This window comes from Cyrtonyx montezumae, unplaced genomic scaffold (assembly GCF_038088225.1).
Source record: "Cyrtonyx montezumae isolate F1298 unplaced genomic scaffold, pur_monq_1.0 scaffold_8, whole genome shotgun sequence".
Taxonomy (NCBI): Eukaryota; Metazoa; Chordata; class Aves; order Galliformes; family Odontophoridae; genus Cyrtonyx; species Cyrtonyx montezumae.
In genome coordinates this window covers 22,261,739-22,284,444 of record NW_027072089.1, presented here as the reverse complement: position 1 = coordinate 22,284,444, position 22,706 = coordinate 22,261,739, and positions in this window count along the sequence as shown.

Here is a 22,706-nt window from a genome sequence, read left to right as displayed (position 1 = left end):
TCCAGGCATCAACCCGTCACCACCATGCCCGCTAACCATGTCCCTCAGTGCCACTCGGTTCTGGTAGCTCTTTGTCTACCTGTGTGAGAAGTGTTGTGCTCAGTGGGTAAAATTCAAAGCAATTGGACGCTCGCTTTGTAACCAGAAGGCTCCTGAGTGAGGATTTACATTTATGAACCTAAAGCCTCACATACGGTGAATTACTAACCCTGTCAGGTAATCTTTCACCACCACATCCTCTGCAACATAATTCATTACTTTGGTGCAGGCAATCAGCCCTCGGCTTTTTGGACTCCCACTGATTAGTATGGCAGGGACGTGCCTTGCCTCCTGGAAAATGGCAGCTGATAATCAAGTGTAACACTCCTCTGGAGTAAAGATACACAACAAGAAATATTTGCATTTGTTTACCTCTGCAACTTGGGAAGTGAAAGCCCTACCCAGCTGAACTTTCCCATCTAGAAGGATGACATGAATACAGAGTGGAGAATGAGCCTGGAAGAAAGTTGATTCATCAGAGTTTCTGCCTGGCCTGCGTGCCAAACGGCAGGGTTTTCTCCAGTCATTTCTGTAGCAGGCTTAGAGGAGGGCTGAAACAAAGCAAATTTATTAGAAATACAGCCAATCCTGACTTCAGCTGAGGAGACGTGTCATTTTTTGTACCTTTTCTGCTAAAAGTCCTCACACTGAACTCCTTGGAACCAGGCAGCTCAATTATCACATTTGCTTCTCAAGGTACCTGCCCCTGTGGGACAGAAAGTGACACACTGACAGGAGACTTTCTCTGTGATTTTTCTAATTTCTATGTGTCTAGCATTTGAAATGACAATTTATTTGTTTATGCTCTCACCAAGAACCATATACAGATAGAGATTTTTTCTTGTTTTAATACAGTTCAGTTAAACCTAATTACTTATTATGCTTATTGATATTTGAATACAATATGTGCAGAAGAGCTATCATGGCTATTACACGTGTTTTTGGACTAGGTAATCACAACAACCAATGAAACAAAAAGAAACCATGAAAACAAACGAAAACACAGCATGAAGGCATATCAGAATAAGTGAAGTCAGAAACTTGGTTTTGTGTTACCCAAATAACTGCTGAGGAGTTTGTCCTTGTGAGACGCTGTAGTAAAATACAAGTGCAAGTTCAATTCCATGTAATTTCGCCTGATGATGATTACTCATTCCATCCCCAAGTTATTCTTATAAGTGATAAACTTCTACAGGACCAGCAACCTTAAAGAGTCAATCTGTATTATGAATTACGGTTTCTTGAAAAAGATCTCCACGACTACTGAAAAATCTTCACAATTTTTAGCTTCACAGTTCTGAATTTCTTCATTCTTAATTCTCACTCTATGGGGAAAATTAAAAAAGAAAAAAAAGAAAAAATAGAACATGCTTACTTCCCATTGCAAGGCTTCTGCAGAGAAAGAATGTGTGTTGGTTGGAGAGGCAGCTAACATCCAGATGATAGCAAGTAATGCTTACAGACTTGGTTCATTTTGAAGGATAAGAAGATGCCTGTATGGACTATATTCATCCTAGGATATTTGTAATCCAACATGGATATAAACACACAAGGAATAGAATTACTGAGTGTATAACCATAACTGAAATGTATATCAATCAGGGAAGAAAAATGCACCATTTATTAATCTCGGCACACCCAACATTTTGCTGCCATGTATCTAGAGTGTATGAATTTTAAAATATGCATGTTTTTTAAAGCAACATGATTTTATTTTTTCTTAGAAATTTTTGAAGAAAATGCATGGGCTGCTGTTTTCACTGACTGTCTTTGTGTGTTCCTTCCACCTTACACTTCTTCACAGCATCTACAGGTTACTCTGACAATTCGACAAGAGTCTGTTTCTATCCTTATATGCAGCAGTTTTCAGTAGAAGCTGAGCCAAGTCAGTCAGTGTTAAGTGAAAATAGGCTACCTTTTTTAAAAATAATCTTTTGTATAGGTCTTTTTTTTTTTTTTTTTTTTTTTGTCAGCACTTCATGAACTTTCAGAGCTCAGTAGATCAAAGGCTGAAAGACGATGCTCAGCATCTTTGTTCCAAGTTGACAACATTAACTACATAAAACTACCTCCTCAAAATGCAAAAACATGTCTGCTGTCTAACCTGGTATCTCCTTGTGTATGTCTAACCACCAGGTCAAGCTCAAAGATGTAAAAGAATGTAAATATTTTTTTGTAGTACATTCATTTTACCCTCATTATCAATAAAACATATGTTCCATCTCTCAGGATTTCAATCCAAATGTTCCCAATAAGCAGTTTAATTGATGTTAACATTCAGGTTATTTTCAGGTAATATTAAAAGGTACAGTATTGCCCATCCAACCTAAAGCTGTCTTTATGCTCCTGTCACTTGATAACAATGTCAATTTTGGTGACTTTGACAGATACAGTCCTGCTTTGCTCATATCCAAGCAGAACTGCTGCTGAAAGAAATAATCCCCTTATCTCATTCCTTTGTCCGTCACTCCCCCCTTTTCATCTCTCCAGTGTTTCTCATCTGTACACTGACTCTGTAAGCACTTTGCCTTCATTTTGAAGGCCTTTATTCCCATGTTGTCTTGTTCCTCACTTAGCTTTAACATGTTGCTTCTCACTACTGACTTGAACAGTATACTTGATTTCACTGCATTCATGTTTTTTTTAAACAAACCCTGTTGTGCTTTCCCCTGTGTAACAACGTTGCACTCAAATCCATCCAGAAACGCAAGTATGGCAGGATATGCACTGCAACCTGATGCTGCTGCTGTGCCGAGCCTACTTCTGTCATGCTAACTGGTACTGCCTGATTAGTTATCCCATTTTTACTGTTTCTGTCTGCCAGTTCATGTCTTCTCTTACATTTCAATTGCAGTCTCTTCAGCACAGGTACCTTTCTTTTGCTCTTTGCTTAGCTTCTGTTTAGAACCATGGTCACTAAAATCACATGTTCCTAAAACCTCTGCAGTGCAGCCCATAGCAGAGCAAGCCACGAAAACAGTCCTTACCCTCCACTACTCCCCAGGTGAAGGGACTCTGGAGCCCATCCTCTCTCGTTCCAGCCTTCCAGCTGCAAATCTCAACACAGTGTCAGTTATGATAGATGGTGCATTTTGTGACACAGACAGCCTGCCATTAGAACAAACTCATTTCACTGAACAGCCATATGATGGTAATGACTTTCAGTCACAGACTGACCTGGGCCGGTTTGAATCAGTGTGCTGGAGAGGGAAGACTCCATATAACATTACCAGTCCTCTGAGCCACCAAGCCTACTCCATCCCTTTCCTGCTTAATCTATATTGATATATTTGGTAGCATTTCCCTAACTGCTTGCATCCATACAGATGCCTGCCGTCATTTTGTTGATGTAGTCAATCAATACTACATTAAATGTTACCTTCAGTTTACCCTTAATTGTCTAAAGTAGATGTGGTATTTTCATTATTTATACAGCTATGCCATTAAATTATGCATCCTAGATTAAAAGAATAAAATACTTGTTTACATTATTATTATTGCTCTGGCATCAAATTCTAAATTTCTGTGTAAAGAAATTAATCTCCTATCGGAGGGGGAAATGGGGAATGACAAGCACTAGCTCCTGTTGCCTCTGGGACATAATTATGCTTGCAAATACAAAAACAGAAAAATCATAAGCTTAACGCAGTAGAGACTCTTGAAAGTTTCATCTCAGCATGAAGCTATGTTTTAATTATTATTTTTGTCTGCATTGTTCAGATTGACAGTGCACCAACTAGAGTAAGTGCTTATCCTAGTTAATTCTTCATGAGGCTTATGTCACTGGAAGATGTATTTAATTTATTTCCTTTTTATTTTCTTAAGCCAGCACTGACTAAATGGTTATCTATAAACATTCAGCAAAGATTTTACTACTTCAGGGCCAGATCCAAAGCCTGTTGCTTCATTTAGAAACTTCAAAGATCTTCAGAACAGGCACTATTGCAAGGCAGAAGTAAGCTGTGATTTGTTTAGGAACCTTGTAGAATGAAAATAACCTTTTTAAAAATGTGTATATATTCTGCAGTACTAAGAGATTTTCTATATGGTAGAGATTCTCTATTCTTATTAATACTGTTTGGACTCTCTAACTTCTACTCCTCCCCTCACAGTATAATAATTTTGTGTGCCCAGATTAAAGTTTAAGCTGGACAGAGTGATAACAGAAATCATACACATCTTTTCTAAGCATTGTATTAAATTCTCATTTTCTTTACTGAATATATCTCGTTTTGTTTTGTTTTGTTTTCCTGAGAAGAGATGGGGATGTCTCTTGGCTTTGGATAAGCTAAAGAACAGACTTCGGTGGTGATAATCTCCCCTTTCAGTTTTATGCTTTATACCCCTACTTAGCACACAAATTATTCAGTAGTTCAGTATTTTATTTATCGCTGTTCATTGCTTGGTCTCCCTTTTTATTTACTGCTTTGTAGACAAACCCTTCTCCGAATAGTTTAAATGCCTTATAGCCATTCATATTACTCATATTTGAGTGATTCAGAAACATACATTAATTAGTCTTCATTGCAGGCCTATTTGTTTGTGGACTAGCAGCATCACAGTTTTACAGATGGAGAATTGAGGCATAAAGACCATCTGGAATGAGCTGAGGAACTACAGACCAGAACATCTGAATTCTCTACCATTCTCCACCAGGGAAAAGGTTGAAGATACAGTAGCAAATGGAAGTGAATGGATGTCCCAGGCGGAGGAAGATACGACGTGAACTTTGTAGTTGGGGATCATGCCTCCTGCATCTAGTAGAGTTCTTTGAAAGAATCAACTAAAAGTGTGGATAAATGTAATCAATCAAAATATTACAACTGGAAAAGCAAAACAGGCAAGTCACTGTGGGATAAATGGGCTGTTACTCCTCTAGAAAAAAACAAATAAACAAACAAAAAAAAAACAGTAGCACTGCTTAATAGCAGAAGGAGCGTGACATTCGCAACGACTTGTCTGATAGATGATATTCCATGCAGTCCTAAATGACTCAGTAGTAAAGCAACAGTTATTTTTTCTGATGATACAAAATAATTCAAAGCCATCAAAATGGAATCTTTCTTCAAAGGTTATCAAGTGCCATGATATCAGTGATTACATTTTAAAATGGCTGGTGAAATCCAAGAATAAGATGCAAATATGCCATGGAAAAAATAACTGCACATACTACTGATAGCTGACAACACAATGTGAGTACTTTTATGTTAGGGTACCTCAGACTGGCCTTTGACACCAATGGCCTGAGACATGCCCATTGTATCATATTCCCTTCAGCCTTCTCAGTGTGGCTACATTCAGGATACCTCTTCATAGTCATTCCTGTCACACAATGACTTGTGCTTCAAGAATCTTGAACCACGTTTGGGAATAGTTTGGTAGAGAGCTAGCTGGCATAGACCAGTACTGCACTGAGAACAGCTGTAGCTAGTTAGTAGCACAGGTGATGAAATTCAAGTGCCCAAGGTCAGTCTCTTTGGCAAAGCTCAATGTCATGGCATAGACATGGCCTTAGTGAGCTATTAGCAGTCAAGGGAGAAATCCTAGAGTCACTGCAGATAGTTCTCTGAAAATATCAGCTTGATGCTTGACAGAGATCAAAGCATCAAAATAGCCTAATCAAAATTGCTTAGAATGGAACAGAGAGAAAAAAAAAAGTCATCATTATACATACATCTTTGTATGTAAGAACAGAGTTTTTGTGTCTTGAACAATGTGTCTCATCTCTGTCTCAGGGAAGATGTGTAGAACTAGAAAACATTAAGAAGGTGGGTAACAGGGATGATAAGATTTGTCTACTGTACTAGAGAGGGTTATATAAGTTAAATAAAACTCTGCATTCTGGAAAGGAGAAAAGATGAGAAAGACACAAAAGGTCATTATTTGTAGAGAGAGTGTAAATAAGGAGTAACTATCTGCTGTTTCCCAAAAATTAAAATTAAGAGGACAGTGAATAAAATAATCAGGTAGCAATATTAAAGGAGAACTTCCCTTTCTGAGCATCACAGTATTGTGGGATTCATTTGCAAAGATTATTTTGGTTTGCACTCATAAAGCAGTCGTGAAAGGGGTATCTTTCAAAGGCTATTAAGACATGGATATAGTTATAAGTGAGTCAGAATGTCCTTAGGCTGTAGACTGGTGAAAGCTGAAGACATTTTGAAGGGGAAAAAAGAAATGGTTCTACGTTTGCCTCATTCTTACACTGTATTCCTGAGAATTTAGCAATAATTGCCTCCCGAGAAAGGATGTTTTAGTAAGTGAATCCTTTGTCTAAGTCAATACAATTCACAATTAAAAAGACCACAGATATCTGCATGCATCTTAGGACCTAGATCAGACATCTTGGGTACTGCTTGCACTCACAAAACCTCCTCTGAGCTTCAGCAGAACCACTGAGCAGACCAAAGCACCATTTTTTGAAGGAATACCTGAACTGACACTCAGGATAGGCATGTAACAGGGTCCTGAGCAGCCTCCAGACAGAGCCCATCCCTCACATTTGACCAGAGATGTATGGATTACCTCCACATTCAGCCCTATTTTCTGCATATTTGTGGACCCATGCTGTAGACTTGCCTCCAGCTAATTCTAATTTCACATTTGAATTTCCTCCTTCAGCTACTGGCTCTTGCTATGTCCTTATCGACCAGTAAAGCCGTCGGTGCCTTCTCACTATGAAGGTGTTTATACAGTGCTATCGGAGCACAGTCTAACCTTCTCTTTAATAAACTTTATTTGCTGAGATTTGGGAGGTGTTACTGAGATCTCTTTCTGTTAGGAGTTTCTTTCAACTCTTACATAATATTTATATTTTGCCTTTTATTAATGTCCTTTTTTTAAAAAAAAAATCCTTTTCAAAATGCATATGATAGCTCTGAATAAATTATTCCAAAAAGTGATCAACAAATTCAGAATTCAGGCATGTCGTTGTCCCTGACCATTGCATTATTTCATGTCCAACAACTGGGTAATGTGCTTTGTCAAGACTTTATTTTGGCAAACTACACTGAATTGTTTGAAATTAGTGATCATAATGGTTTCAAAAACTGTTTTTCAGGATAAGAGGGCCTTTGCAGGTATCATTTGTAATTGTTTGTTTGACTTCAATAAAAAATGGTTTAACAGTCCCAGATTAGCAGTGTATTCTTGTCAGTCTGCATATTAATTCCAACCTCAATGTTATTTACTATCCACCAACATTTCTGACCTCATTTTTTATCAGAGTGAATTTATTTTTTTATTGTACTAGCTGGAGCACTGGCAAAAATCTTAACACATGAGTAATCTACTATCCCACTCTGCAAAACTTTAGCAGAAATCTGTCTTCAATAACTACTACTTTTTTGGTTCACCATTTATTTCCGTAGTACCTTTAATGCGTGCTCCAGTATGCTCTACCACTTTCTTCCAACAAAGACGAGTGGAATGCCAATGCTTCCTCATTAGCTGAATAACAAATCCACAGACAGAAAGCAGGTCTTTCAGCTGGACAGCCCAGTGGATAGCTGGCTGGAGTAACATTCTCCCAGGTGTCCTTGGGCCATGGCTACTGTGGGAGGGGAAGCAGCAGCTCCAAGCATCCTCCGGGGCTGCCTCCCTGGTGCCATTTCCTTTCGGAAATGGCAAGTGGGTGACACAAAGCAGAAAAAAAAAGCCTACCTAGAAAGATCCTGGCTGGAAAAAAACAGCCTAAATATGCCAATAATGTGGAGACTCTATGTCCACACTTCACACAACTTAAGTATAGATATAAGCCATATTTTCTGGCTAGCCACAAGTCCAAATTCAAAAGGTAATTAGGTCCTTAATTCCCTTTGACTGTGATAAGGTTTTGTGAGTTTCATTCTCTCCAGTAAAATCTGTATCTAAATGTCATCACAACTGGGTTTTAGATGCTTGCCCCTAAATCTTAAGCTCTTAATGACAGGCAGCATTAATGAAGAGCATCCCCACTCGTCTTGCAGGAAGGGAATAAGAGAGGAGTGGTAACAAGTTGGAACTCAAACCTCACAAATAATTGCCAAGAAGTGCTCCATTTAACTGAGAAAATACTGAACAAAAATGTTGCATCTTGCTGCTCCATTGTTCTTTCCCAGCTACTGCCTATTATCTCATATTGATGCCGTTTTAATGGCTGTGTGAATTCTATTTATTTAAATGAAATTTATATCATAATAGAAGCTAAAATCACCTAAAAGGATATTCTCATGGTTAATATGTTCAACATGAGCCGTATTGTCATATTCATGTGTAGAACATCCACTGACTCAGTATCTTTATTCAGAGAAATCACCCAAATGGAGGGCACACAGATCTGACTGTAACTGCTTTGTCACATTTTCTAAATGTGTTATTACTAATACTGCTAATACTAATGATATGCTGAACTATGCACCATGTAAATACGCAACTCTTTGCCTGAAAGTTTCTGAAAATGTTCTTGTAACACTAATGAGCTGTACTAAAGCAACAAAATAATGGACATGGTTTGAAAAGGGGTTCATTAGCGTCCAAGGAGCTGTTGAAAATGCTATCATCCATTTACGATAGTTTGTTTTTAAGAAATGCCCAATAACCTTATGAGAAGCTACTTCTTTAATGTCATGTGTAAAATGTGTCTTGAGAAATTGGAAATAACTGCTTCTATTTTATTTTATTTTATTTTATTTTATTTTATTTTATTTTATTTTATTTTATTTTATTTTATTTTATTTTATTTTATTTTATTTTATTTTATTTTATTTTATTTTATTTTATTTTATTTTATTTTATTTTATTTTATTTATTTTGAACATTCTTTGTTCAAGCCTAACCTGTATTAACACATAAAAAACACCAGTTTCACAAAACATCAGGAATTAGGATTAACCTTCTACTGGGAAATCTGTTGCAGGGTAATCGAATTCTGTAGTGACAAAGAGGAAGTACACGCAAATAATTAATTAGCAATAACTCAGCATGGAGAATTAATACTCTACATAACAAGGCAAAGGGTATTATAGCTGAAAAAAACATTATTCTTAGTTATGAATATTTTTGTACTTTTTTTTTTAATCCAGTACCTAGTCTTACTTACCATTCTTACTATTTATTCCAGAGTTACATATAAAAATCCTCATTCTGCAAATCCTCATTCTGCAAAAAAAAAATATATAAGCGTGATTTTTTTACAATCCAGTTCTAAGTTAGGAGAAGTTCTGGCTTCTAGAGACTTCAGTTTTCAAGCACTTTGTTTTAAAAATCAGCTTAAAATAAAATATTTTCACCTCCTTGACAGAGTGTATATTTTCATGTTAGCAGAACAAATAGCAAATTAAAAGAGGCAGAATAAGAACAATGGCTGAATTGACGCAGTTAGCACTCTGACTTGTTTTGAGAAAAATCTGATCAAAGGCATTTCTTCAACAGAAATTTTCCATTTCTGTTTTGGGGAAATTGTCTTTACTGTATGGAGAGGAGCACTACTGGGAACAGAGAATCTTGTTTTGAAATCTGCTTTCCTGGAATAAGTGTTTTACTTTTGCAGTTTCGTAGCCGTTAGTCTTTTTCTGGCACTAATCATGCAAGTGATGTCATAAAAAGAAACTTTTATAAGTTTTAATCACATATATTTCAAATCTCAAATAGGCTGTTCAGACAATACGCTGCTTAGAAGACCCTATTATACTATGCAGTAGTGTGTGATGAGGAGATGCTACATTTATTTTAGGAGAGAAAGAAATCTGTATTTCATTTGTTACACTGCTAACTTCACTTTAGGTAATTGCATTCAGCTTTATTATTGCCCAGAGCAATAACTGATTGTTAGTTATTGAAGTCTGAAATGATTTTCTCATTTCCCAGGGGAATCTGGAGATTTACATGGTGCACAGCAGTAACTAATAGATATAATCTGGTCATAATGTAGCCCTATAATGTGTTATTTACTTGTTGAGAACACGGATGTTGAACATTTTAACATTTCCTCAAGAAGTGTGGCAGATTTTACTCATGATATGTGAGCTTTAAGTGTGCACCATTCTTAGTTTCCCAGTGCTTGAAATGCCAGATATAAAAGATATATAAAACACCAGAGATCACGCATGTGTACTTACCAACCTGAACTCAATATTGGACATGTTTTATCATTTTTTCTAAAATGTATAGAAATGAATTAAAACCAAACTATGATAAATAACAGTTCATCAGATATAGATACTCATTACTTTGGCTCGGAATCATAGAGCTGTTTAGATTGGAAGAGACCTTAAAGATAACCTACTTCCAACCCCCCATGCCATGGGCAGGATTGCCACCCACTAGATCAGGCTGCCTAGGATCCCATCCAACCTGGAAAATATCCTTATTGCATGAAGATAGTTGCACCAGAATGGAGAAAGAGTTTTATTTTCTTGCTTTCTTCTCTCAATTGTTTGCATCTCTTATGTTACCTGGTGCATCCCTGAGTGCTTTCAGTAGCTGTGTGCCTTATTTTATGGACATCCTGTGGCATTCTGTAGTCAAAGGACTTTAAGGGTATGTCATAAGCCAAATGTTCTTGGTTGCATTATGGAATTAGTAGACATCTTGAAAATGAAATTAAGTTGCTTTAGCATTTTGCTTGCTGTGGTGTACTAAAGGATTCCCCCTTGGACCGGCACCCAAGACATGGATCATGCAGGGCCTTTTGGCCTTCTGAAGAACCATTAGGGCACAGCAGGTGCCTCATGACACCCCTTTTTCATCAGCTGACTTCCTCTCTGGATGCCTACCACATCTACTGCTACATTTATCAGTGCAGGGGTAAATTTCATTTCAACTTTCTGCTAATGCAGGAAAATAAACCCTAAATAAGGAATACCTCAAATTCAGCAGTTTTCTGGTGCAGATATCTGCCTTTCAGGTTCAGAAATGGGATCTTAAAGAAAACAACAACAACAACAACAAAGAAGCTGTTCTGTGAAACTTGGATTCATTTAGAGGGTGGTGAGGCACTGGAACAGGTTGCCCAGAGAGGTTTTGGATGCCCCATCCCTGGAGGCATTCAAGGCAAGGCTGGATGTGGCTCTGAGCAGCCTGGTCTAGTGGTTGGCAACCCTGTCCATGGCAGAGGGTTTGAAACTATATGATCTTTGAGGTCCTTTTCAACCCAGGGCACTCTACAATTCCATAATTCTATGATACTATGATTCATTCTGGCTTATTTAGTCAATACGCTTCATTTCAAGGTTATATTAAACTAAACCATTAATGTTAGATAAATAAAGCACTAATTAGAAACAAAGTGATCTTGGTCTCATACATTAGCAAGGCATGTATGCAAGTATGTTATACATGATACTCAAATAGATAAAATACCGATTGTATGGTACCAGTTGCATTGTATGACAACTGTACATGTTTTATTAAAGTAGGTTTTCCTTTCCTATCAAATATGAATGTTTTATGAAGGTTTCAAAGTATTCCTCATGGAAACATTAATGAATCTGTTCTTTTCTCATCCCACAGGGGTTTTGTGACTGTTATTCACATTAACCTAATGAGAATTACTGACATAAATACCAGGTGCACCAAGACACAACAAGGTATTGTGTTCTTCATCCCTAGCATCTTCATTACCCTTTCTGCACAGGCTCCACCTCTTCATAGGTTGTTTTTTTTTCTCATTCCTACTGCTTATCTCTTTGTACAAAATCGTTCCTGCTAGCATGGGAGCAACTTCTTTAGTGTGGAAGATTGCTTGAGGAAAGTCCTTCTTTACTAACAGCACTGTGTCTCTTTGTCCTTCTGCAGAGTCAGACCCTCTAGCATGCAACTATGGTCTGGATGCTGCTTTAAAGTTTGTGAGGATTGACTGGGGATGGAATCAGAGGCTTTTCTGCTCTCTGGATTCAGCTCCAGACTGTTTACTGTTGGATGCAAGATGAAAGGAAAGCAAGGAGGAAGAGAGCAGTAAAGCAAGGACTGCAGGACAAAAATGAGGAGTGAGAAAGGACAGGATGGGTATGGACTGACAAAAACAAAGCATATAATTAAAAGTTAAAAGCCATCCCTTCCCAAACAATAATCAGAAAGAGCAGTCAGTGCAGTCCAAACAACACCAACAGTCAGACCCATGCTCCATAGTTGAACGATTCCTTAAAGCTCATGATAGCTTTTCTAGAAGGAAGATGCTTTGCTTGCCCAGCTCTTTCCATGCTAGCCTACACTAACTGCCTCAGCTGCACCTGCACAAGCTATAAATAAAACCACCTGAAGCAAAAGACTGAGTTCGAGTGGATAATCTTGCATATTAGACCATGATGGATCACTGCCGATAACACATACTAAAAACATCACTTTTCACACTAAAACCATAAATCAGGTAACTCCTGCGCTGGATTGTCAGCCAAGACCACACATTTAATCACTAACAGATTATGGCTTGAATTTCTTTTTCAAAAGGATTTTAGTCAAAATTAAAACATCTCCATCTCCTCAGCTCCTGTGGCACTGTGCATTTTCCTGTATCTTCATTCTGATCTCCGCTGCCTCCAGTTGTGCTACATGCTCTGCGGGTTCTTTATTCCCACCTTAGCCACCTCCATGAAGCTCTTTCCCTTGCTTTTGTTCCTGCACTTGCACATGGTAGAGTTTCTTTGTTACGAACCTTTCAGGCTTTTCTATGGACTTTTAGTTAGCTTCTAGAGATAGCTGTCACTGTAATATCTCTGCCCTTTTACTAATTCTAGCAGCCTCAAAAATTCTTTTAAAAATTATATTGGTTTATTTTTCCATAGGATTTTTTTTTATGATAGCCAGTAATTCTGTATGTACCTGGGAGATAAGCATTTGAAAACTTGGCGTGCAATAGCTCATCTTGTGAGCTTACCTTCTCTAATTGTCATCCTTATGCAATTTCTCCTATATCCTATATGCGTGTTTCTGCCTAGTTCCAAACAGCAGCTCTCAGCCTTTTAGTACCTGAATCCTCTTTTCTGTACTAATGATAACTCCACTGCCCCACTGTGCCTTTGTCATAATTCTGTGCACTCCAATATTCATTTCTCTCACTGCTACAGGGCTCATCATCCACATTGCAGAAGAACAGATGATCTGAAACAGACACCAAAAAGCTTTGGATACTCCAGAAATATTTCCTATGGAAGTGAATTAGAGTTAATTTGATGGATGCATGCCAAGGGAATGAGAATGCTTGGTAGGAAAATATTTAAGCTAAATGGTAATGTTGGTAAAATAACAAAACAATATGGTAATACATTCACAAAAGAATGTGATGGCATTGACAACTTTTTTTTTTTTTTTTCTAATTATTTAGATGATTTCTAGTAATTTGAAAACAGAAAGACTGGAACAGATTTTCCATGGATGTACCTGTAACAAAAATAAATAAATGATAAAATAAAATAAAATAAAATAAAATAAAATAAAATAAAATAAAATAAAATAAAATAAAATAAAATAAAATAAAATAAAATAAAATACCTTTTAAGGTAGGCATACTGAATTATTTGAAGGAGAGTGCCTGGTGTGGTGCTTGTGAGTGCCAGGACTTAGACTGAGTGGTCCAGGGGTACTTACTGTTGCTTTTTTTCTCTTAACTTGAAAACACTCCTGGGAATGCTACATCCCTTTCTCAGGTGCTATATAAGCAATCACCTCTGCTGTGTAGCTTTGTTGATCCTTTTCCGTCTACCCAAAATACTGGTAGCATTTCTTTATATAAAGCCATCTGTCCAATAAGATCAAAGTCACTTTTTTGTATTTCCACATGTATTTGAAGAACAGAATTAATTTAGTGGTCTTTGTTATCTGCATTAGTAAACAAAATGTATGCTCCTTGCTAATGTTCTAAAGACCTGGCTCTTCAACTCGGTAAGCTTGATTGTATTGAAGTCCCAGCAACTATTGAATAAATATGTCAATACCATACATATCCTCTTTGGCTTGCTACCATTTTCCTGTTTTGGACAGATTAACTCATCAAATAAACTAAGTATGCATTAACTGCATTGACTGTTAGGTGAATAACTTATAAATTATATATACCTAGCTTTGACTGCATTATCAATAAAGAAAGCAACTCTTAAAATAAACTATTTCAATACTTACTGCTGTTTGGCATTCTCAGACTAGGCACTAAATCTACGACAAATTACTTGTCCCTTCATTTTCAAAAGACACTTTATTAGGAAAAGTGCTTCCAGTTGGAAGCATTGGAAGTTTCCACCGTTTTGCTATCCATCAAAGCATGACAAGCAAGTCTTCAGCTGAATGAGCCTTGGTTCACAGATTTTTAGGATACCAGTAATTGTTGCTGCTGTCTTAATTTCTCAGACATTGCCTTTGTATCTTCTCATATTCCCTGCCCACATCTTTCTTTTTACCAGCTTTCTAAGCCTGAGAAAAGAAATACTGAAAAAGTTGATGATATTCCAGGCAAAAGACCAAGTAAATCATACCTAGACCTACTAAACCTTTGCACTAAAATATGACCATTTTTCTGAATACATACTCGATAGGGTCATAAGGTTGTAAAGATTTTCCTAAACTTCAAGACACAGATTCTAATACCTCAGCTCCTAAACCTCTACAAGGACTTGTGATAGCTGAAATGTCAATTTGCTACAGAGCCATTGGTATTATTTACAATGTCTTCTGTTAAACTACCAAAACTTTACTCAGGCAACTAGATATTTTGAAAGAAAGAACAACATTTTTGGCAATAACACGGAAACTACTGCATACTTCTGTAATGCTTTGTAGATTTGTAATCTTTATTGGTAATGCAAGCAGCAAGGTGGGAACCATCAACAAGGAATATGATAGTGCTTCTGGGACAGAAGCATCACTGTCCCTGGGTACATGGGAGAGACAGCACCCATTCCTACACAGATTTCTATGAAGTATTCCTCCCAGATTTTAAATTTTAGGCTGCCACTGCTTTGTTTGCAGCAAAGAATTGCAATTCTTTTGACTATATCATTTGTAATTGACCAATTTAAGAATAAAGCAGAACTACACAAAAAAATGTTGCTTTTCCAAGCTTTGAGGGATTATTAAATGACCTTGTCAACTCCTGGAGGATGACAAAACCAACATTTTGCAGTTAAAATGAGAGATTTTCCCTGTTGAAGATTGTCCATTGTTTTTATTATTGTAAGAACTGGTCCACTGAACTTAGCACAGCCTCTGAGGTCTCAGTGAGAATCCTATGATTAATGTGGTAGCCATTAATGTCGGTAGATTGAACAACTGAAATCTGATTATATTAAAGTGCTTCCCAAACATTAGGGTCACATTAACAGTTTATTGAAACAAGCTGATAAAATTTAAAATGGTCATCTAATTCCCTGGGGTTCCTAATTGTTGCATGATAAATCACTCTGTAGAGAAATCTATTACAATGTTCCAAATGAGAAAATGTAATTTACTGTACCATTAGTGGGGTGTTTGAAGCATATCAGTTCTTTCATAGGCGAGTTTTGTCAGAGTAAGTCAAAACTCTGTATTTGGAGATATTGGTTTTTCTTTTAGGTCAAGATAACGCTCATGCATTGAGCAGCCTGAATTATGTAAGAAAAATGAAGCATTTTATGGCAACAAATCATCTGACAGTGACTTGTAAGCCTATTTCTAAAGGTCCAGCATGAATGAGCATTCATCCGTGTTTATGGCATTACTCTACTTACAGGCACATTTTGCAGAGATTAAAAAGTTTTCATGACTCAATTATGTTAGCTTCTTAAGAAGAAAGAATGAGCTAGGTTATTCATGTCAGTGTCTGCAGGGTCAGTGCCAGTCTTCTGAGTTTTTTCTCCTTCTGGTGTCAAAACCTGCCTCATAATCACCTTTGGGGACAAAGCTGATCATTTCTGTTGGGTTTGTACCTTACTCAAATTCATGAGGAATAAAAAAGAAAGCATTGCAAGTAGAAAGAACTTTCATAATCACAGCTGACAAAGATAGGTAGGCAGATAACCATGTGTTTCAAATAGTGGCAAAGGCATTTCCTCTCTGAACAGTGGAAGAGTTGCTGAGGGACTGGAGACCCACCACTGGGCTAAGCAACCTCACATTTTCTTCATTCATGCTGGGCCCATTGGTAAGGGACAACATTTCAGCAATGAAGAGGTAACTGACAAGTGAGTGATGAGCACTTCGGCATGCACAAATCCAGACTCTTGCTTGAGATCACTCCAGTTCTGCATTCTGAACTACCATGCTATTATCTTGCAGCAAGAATGAAAAATGAGTTCAGTTCTCAACAAAAATGGTAAAAATAACCTCAGCTTCACTCTTTCTCTCCTTTAACAAAACAGAATGCTGAAATTTTCTAAAAATGAGTGATTGAATAGGATAAAATACTGACACTTATACCTGGCATCATACCATCTTACCAACAGGTTACCTGGATTTGTTTGGTTTTTTTATTTTTTATTTTTTTGAATGTGTCATTGTCTCGATGAAAAAACTAATAATAATAACATTCACATTGGATATGAAAAGGGAATCTGTACATGTTCCACATCCAAAATAGCCCATCCAGAACATGGAGTTATGAGTACTGCTTGAAGCTCTGTAGCATTTGGGAATCTCATTAACACAGCAGTGTTGTGTGTGCAAGGGGATGCACCAACACAGGACAAAGAGACGTGTTCCAGTAACTTTCAGAGGATAAAAGTATATAAGGCAGATTGATGTGAGGAAATTAAAAGAAACACTAAAGGAAGCAGCAATCTCAGCATTGTTTACTGCACATTTCACAGAAAAGGAGAATTCTAGGCTGGCTGTGAAGAGAGTAATAGGGTTCAGCTTTGTGGAAATCTGCTTTTCCTAGAGAAAGCACATCTGGAAGAGAAATTACTGCCACTGCTTTTGTTTTATGCAGTGCCTCGATGGTCAGAATGGCCTCATGGGAGTCTCATGCGTCATTTGCCAGCCTTAGTGGTCTGGAAGTCAGGTTGAAGAGGATTCAAAATTGTTTTTGAACAGAGAGAACTCTAGATTTTCAAAATAGAAGTGACAAGAAAAGAAACAGAGTTGCAGATGAAGGGATGCAGTCCTTAAAATGGGAAAATACTTGTTTTTATAGTGAGAGAAAGGAGCAAGTTGAGATTAAACAAATGCAAGAAGTACCAGTGACTTTCAAGTCACTATCTTGAGGAAACCCAAAGAGGATCAGCCGGCAGATTGAAAAAATGTATTTAGACTGTGCAACTCATTTCTGCAAGACATTGTGGACCTAAAAACAGGTGTGTTTTGTTTTTTCTTTTTCTTTTTCTTTTTCCCAGAAAATGATTGCACTTTTAAGATAAGTTCATTAGTATTTATTAAACATCACTGAATAGAAGAAAGGCCTTTTAATTAAAAAGTCACTGAAAATGTTGGATTTTCTTTTTCTTACCACCTGTTTATTACTTTGCTTTCAGATATAAGGCATTAAGGAACAGGATTGTAAGCCACAAGTGAAAAAGTGTCACTAAAAATGATGACCATCTTGATATTTTAGTGATGATGAAGAAAATATCAGTATTTCAATTACCTTTTGAAATGTCTGCACTGATTCTACCTGATATTTCTGAGAGAATAAAGCCTGCCCAGACTTTGAATTAGGAATGAAACACAGGTCCTTTTAAATGTCTCAGATCTTCTGATGACCTGATGGGGCACAGGGATCTATGTACTTTTCACTAATTTCTAAACCCAAGTCTTAACCTGTATGAAATCCAAAACACTAGATTGGGGTGGATGGTGAGAAAGCTGATATTAATTTGCTTTTAGCTCTCACATCTCTGCCAGTAATAGGCAAGAAACTATGTTAATCTCCCTACATTTTGTTCATTTGTTCATTCCCATGGTGGCAATTGGTGAGTGATTCTCCTTGTCCTTATCTCAACTCTTCAGTCTTTTTCCCATCGCATTTTCTCCCCCTCTTCTTTTGAAGAGAGGAATTGAGGAAAAAAGTTGTGGTGGAAGGTAGCTGCCCATCAGGTGAAACCAAAAAGGCATCTCCATTCATGTCATCTCCTATCAACTTGTTCCTTCCAGTGGATCAGTCATCTGGCCACACTGAAAAAATCAGGGAGAAAGAATAGTACATGGGGCCAGTAAATGCTGTTGTGTAATACTTGATAGAATAACACACTTCATTTTGTTTCCTGAGATAATTTTCTGAAGAGATAGCATTGAAAGGTGAAAGAAATTGTGCAGAAGGTAACATAAAGGATTGCACCCAAAGAAGAAAGCAAAGGTGAGTGAAGGAAGGAAAGGATTAAAATAAAGATACATGAATCAGTATACTTCTGGTTCAGGGTCAGACTGAACTCATTTCAACATTCTCATTCAGGTTAACATCAATTCATTACTCATTTTGTGAAGCCCATGACAGTTTGGATGAGTTTGGAAAATTAACTACTGAAAAATATAGAGAGAGGTGTGACACAGACTAGGATACATGGGAGGGTTTCTATCAGGGAGAAGCTTTTCCTATCTGTGTTTTTCCTTCTCTCTTCCTCCATCTACCAGATCCCTTCTCCCCTTTGTGTATTGTTTTTGTCCACCTTCTCAACTGACACATAGGAAGGAGGCCTTGGAAAGCAATAGATTAGCACACGTGAAGCCATACCAACACCAGCAGTGGAAGAAGGGGACAAGAAAGAAGAGAGAAGGTGAGAGTCTCTACTGAATGTGTCAATTTAGTGAATAGGAAGGCTTTCTCAGGTGCAGATTTTTCCTCATCCTGATGCCACTGAACATGAAAAAGTTTCCATTTTCTGGAGACACAATCTGGATGGTCCACCTGGAAGATCCTCCACCAGTTTATTCTATGCACAAAGAGGGTTTGTGCGTGGGACTGATACCTTGACCAAACTTCCTTCCCACTGAAGTCACAATGGACATGCAGTACCAGAGCTGTACAAGACCCAGAAAATCAATCCCATTGTCCTTCCTTCTTTGTCCCATACCAGTTGGTAATGTCAACCTAGACATAGTTGTTCTTTCTTTTCTTTGTGTTACTCTATATCTGTCAAAAGACAGCACAGAGGGACAGAAAAACACACAAACCAAAGATAGAAGCAGTTACCAATGGAAGTACCAACACACAGCTCTCTGTCTGAAGTACAAGGCTGAAGATTCAGCCACTGCCCCCATCATCTCTATCCAGTTTTCGCTCCTATACAGAGTGAACAACAAGCAGGAAGGAGGGGAAAAGCTGAGGAGCTGCCTCTTGTAGTTTTATTATACTGGATTGTCACGCTAGTTCCCTAAAAAGTCCTGCCTCTCACTCCAAAATTACACTGCTGAGATTTGCATTATTACAGCATAGCAGAGTATTCTGAAGAATTAAAAATAAACAAATCGTGAAAGATGGTAAGAACAAATTAATAAATTAGCAGACATTTCCCTGACAGCAACTGATTTATTGGCCCATGTGTTGTTAATTCACTGTGCAGCTATTGGTTTGGGAGGTACAAAATTGTACATTGTTCACATTCTCTCTCTCCCCATTTTTATTCTTCAGGAGCTGGCTGACTTTGAATTGAAGACTGCAGAGTCACAGTGGCTGTGGATGTGCTCCCACAGAGTTTTTTTAATACACTATTTTACTGGAAAAAGGTTCTTCAGATGTAACTTGTCTGTCAATTTTTCTCTAATTATTATTATTACTGCAATCTATGAATGATATCTATGAATTTCTGTGGATCTGTGATAACTATGGATTTCTAGGCTTTGGCATTAGAAATGTGAACATTGCCTAATGTGCAATTCAGCTCCTCTGAAGCTGCTGAAGGGTTCCATGCTGGTTTGCAGGGACTGCTTGCATACAACACATAAATTGGCCCTTTGAATGATTAGCAGTAGAGTTTTTCTTGTGATACCCTTTGTGTGAAATTGACTTCTTAGTTTTAGTAAAACCCAACTGAAGTCAATAGAACTACTGCAGAGATGAATTTGGACCCTTGTATTTTGTTTATTCTCACAAAGAAAAAAGAAAATAAATTGCCTTCATGGAATAAGAAAACATACATGGTATTTACCTGAAAGCTCTCAAAAGCTTTTCACAAATGCGTGTTGTATTTCCGTTCCTGTAAATGTGTATTTATATTTTTACAAAAAACCTACTTATTAGTAGCACAGTTAAATAAATGTTTGGGATTTGTAGTAAGAGTTTCTTAGCTCAAGCATGATTTACCTTATTGGCTATAATGAATACCGGGGTAAGCACATATTTTGCTGTAACTAAAAATGCATATTATTAATATTTTTATAATAGTTTATATTTATGTAGTGCTTTTCATCCCAAATACCATAGGGTATTATGTATATGAATAATCCTATTCAACTAGCATGAATAATCCATTGAAACCAATGGGACTATTCACACAAACAAGACTACTCACATGAATTAGAGCTATAGAATCTGGCCCTCATTCTGTAATGTGCTTTTTCTTCACAAAATTGACACTATACATGTTATTTTTAAATAAATTAATTGGAGAGGAGATGAAATTGCAAATGCTGCTCCTTCCAATATATTTTCAGAAATTACAAATTTATGCATAAGCATAGGAGGCCAAATAATTTAATCCCTCTCCTTCCCCCTTTCTCTGTGGAGTATATTAACGCAATAGTTTAGTGCTGATTTAAAATGAATATGTCCTTTATTAATGGCTTATCCCCAAATAACTTAGGATAAATAAAGGGCTTAACCCTAGAAATTTTTATTTAAGGAAGCAGGTTTTAATCACATCAAAATCTTATTTCACTCAGTGGGAAAACTCACATGAGTTAGGAGGCCAGGATCAAGTCACTGGCCAGATGAACCAGTGATTAATGTAATTGATTATATTTTGATCCATATTAGTTAGACATTTTACACCGAAACAGTCGTTCAAGGAATCAGATTTGGGTGATAACCCCTTGGTTCACAACAAAACATTTCAATTCTGGATGGTGCTCTAAGCAACCTGACCTAGGTGTCCCTGTTCATTGTGGGGTAGTTGGACTGGATGACCTTTAAGGGTCCCTTCCAACTCAAATGATTCTATAATCTGCATCTAGATCAGGTGCTTAGAGCCCCATCCAACCTTACCTTGAATGTCTCCAGGGGTGGGGCATCTACCAAATCTCTGTACAGCCTGTTCCAGTGCTCTTACTGTGAAAGAAGTCTTCCTTACATCCAATCTAAATCTCCCCTCTTTTACTTTGAAAACTTTACTCCTTGTCTAACCACAACAGACCCATCTTGTTCCCTTCTTTGTTATAACCCCATATGTATGAGGAGAAAAACTCACATCTCAGTTTTGGATATATAATATGGAGCTGTTTATTAGTTCTGGATATCACATGGCCCAAAAGGGCCTTGTTCTCTTGCGAAATGCAAATACACTCTTCAAAGCATTTAAGAATCCCTGTTTGAAGGTCACATTTAAATATGGGGCAAAAGGATTTTTCAAGAAAATCTATAAGAAAGCATATTTAAGACTGTTTCCCTAAATACTTATTTCAAATACTTCAGATTCGCTATGCTTTTAATACTAATGTCATACTTAAAATAAATCACAATGTGTACTTCCTGTGATCTTTTCAGAATGCAATAAAACAGATTGTTTTTAATGGCTGTTCCAGCAATGAAAAATATCTGTGTTAGGTGCAAACAACAAATTGATGCTTTTTCAATTCCTTTTAATGGCATGAGGATCTTTGCAACATGCTGTGAAAAATATTCTCTTAATGATAGGCCTGTGGCACAACTTAAGGAGTCATCAAGAAATAAATGCTCTGCTGTCTGGCTGGCAGCTTGGTGTCCCTTAATTGAAGTATTATAAGATTCTGTGCAGAGTAAAGCCTCCAGGGTTTTGTAGCTAAATGGCACGGACACCTCTGATGAGACATGCAGATGAAGATGTGTCAATACAATCTTCACCAATTTGCTGTAATACCAGAGACTGATTAATTTTATAACCACGGGTGCTTCTATTAGCTAACCTAAGGAATGATTTAGACTTTATTAAGTGACTTATTTCTATCTTTTTTCGAGTGACTTCTCCAGCATAGTTTATCTCCAAGTGCTAGACAGCATCACTTTTTCTAATAAGGATTCTAAATTTATTATTTAAGGAGGGATCATGATCGTGACAGTTACATACAGCTTGGTGGGGGTGAATCTTTTCAACTTGGCATCTCAACTGTACTTAAGTTGATTTCTCAAAAAAAAAATAAAGTGGCTTCATATCCTATGCAACCGAGATGGCAGCTCCTCCATACATTTTTAATGTACAAAAAGGGAAATCGAAGCAACTAAATCAAAAGTATGTGGCTGTAGATTTATATATTTTTTTTTCAGCTGGTCTATAAAACTCTTTTAATATTTTATTATAATTGTTTATGGACAACAAACATAATTTGATTACTCATAATCAACCAGTAATTTATACTTTAGGGCTTTCTTCAATATGACATAGATTACCACGTGGACAATGCATTTCATGCCTGCTCTGCACAGTGCTGGCTGTGTGGCCATGCCGCACTTTCTCCCAGGAAAAGTGAACCCCAAATGACTTTTGTACATTCTGGACCCAGCAGACAGTTTGGAAAATGGTCTTTCTTGTCTGGGTAGAAAAAATGCAAATTGATCGCTGTCATCAGTTTTCTTACCCTTTCAGCAGGAAGAGTGATGT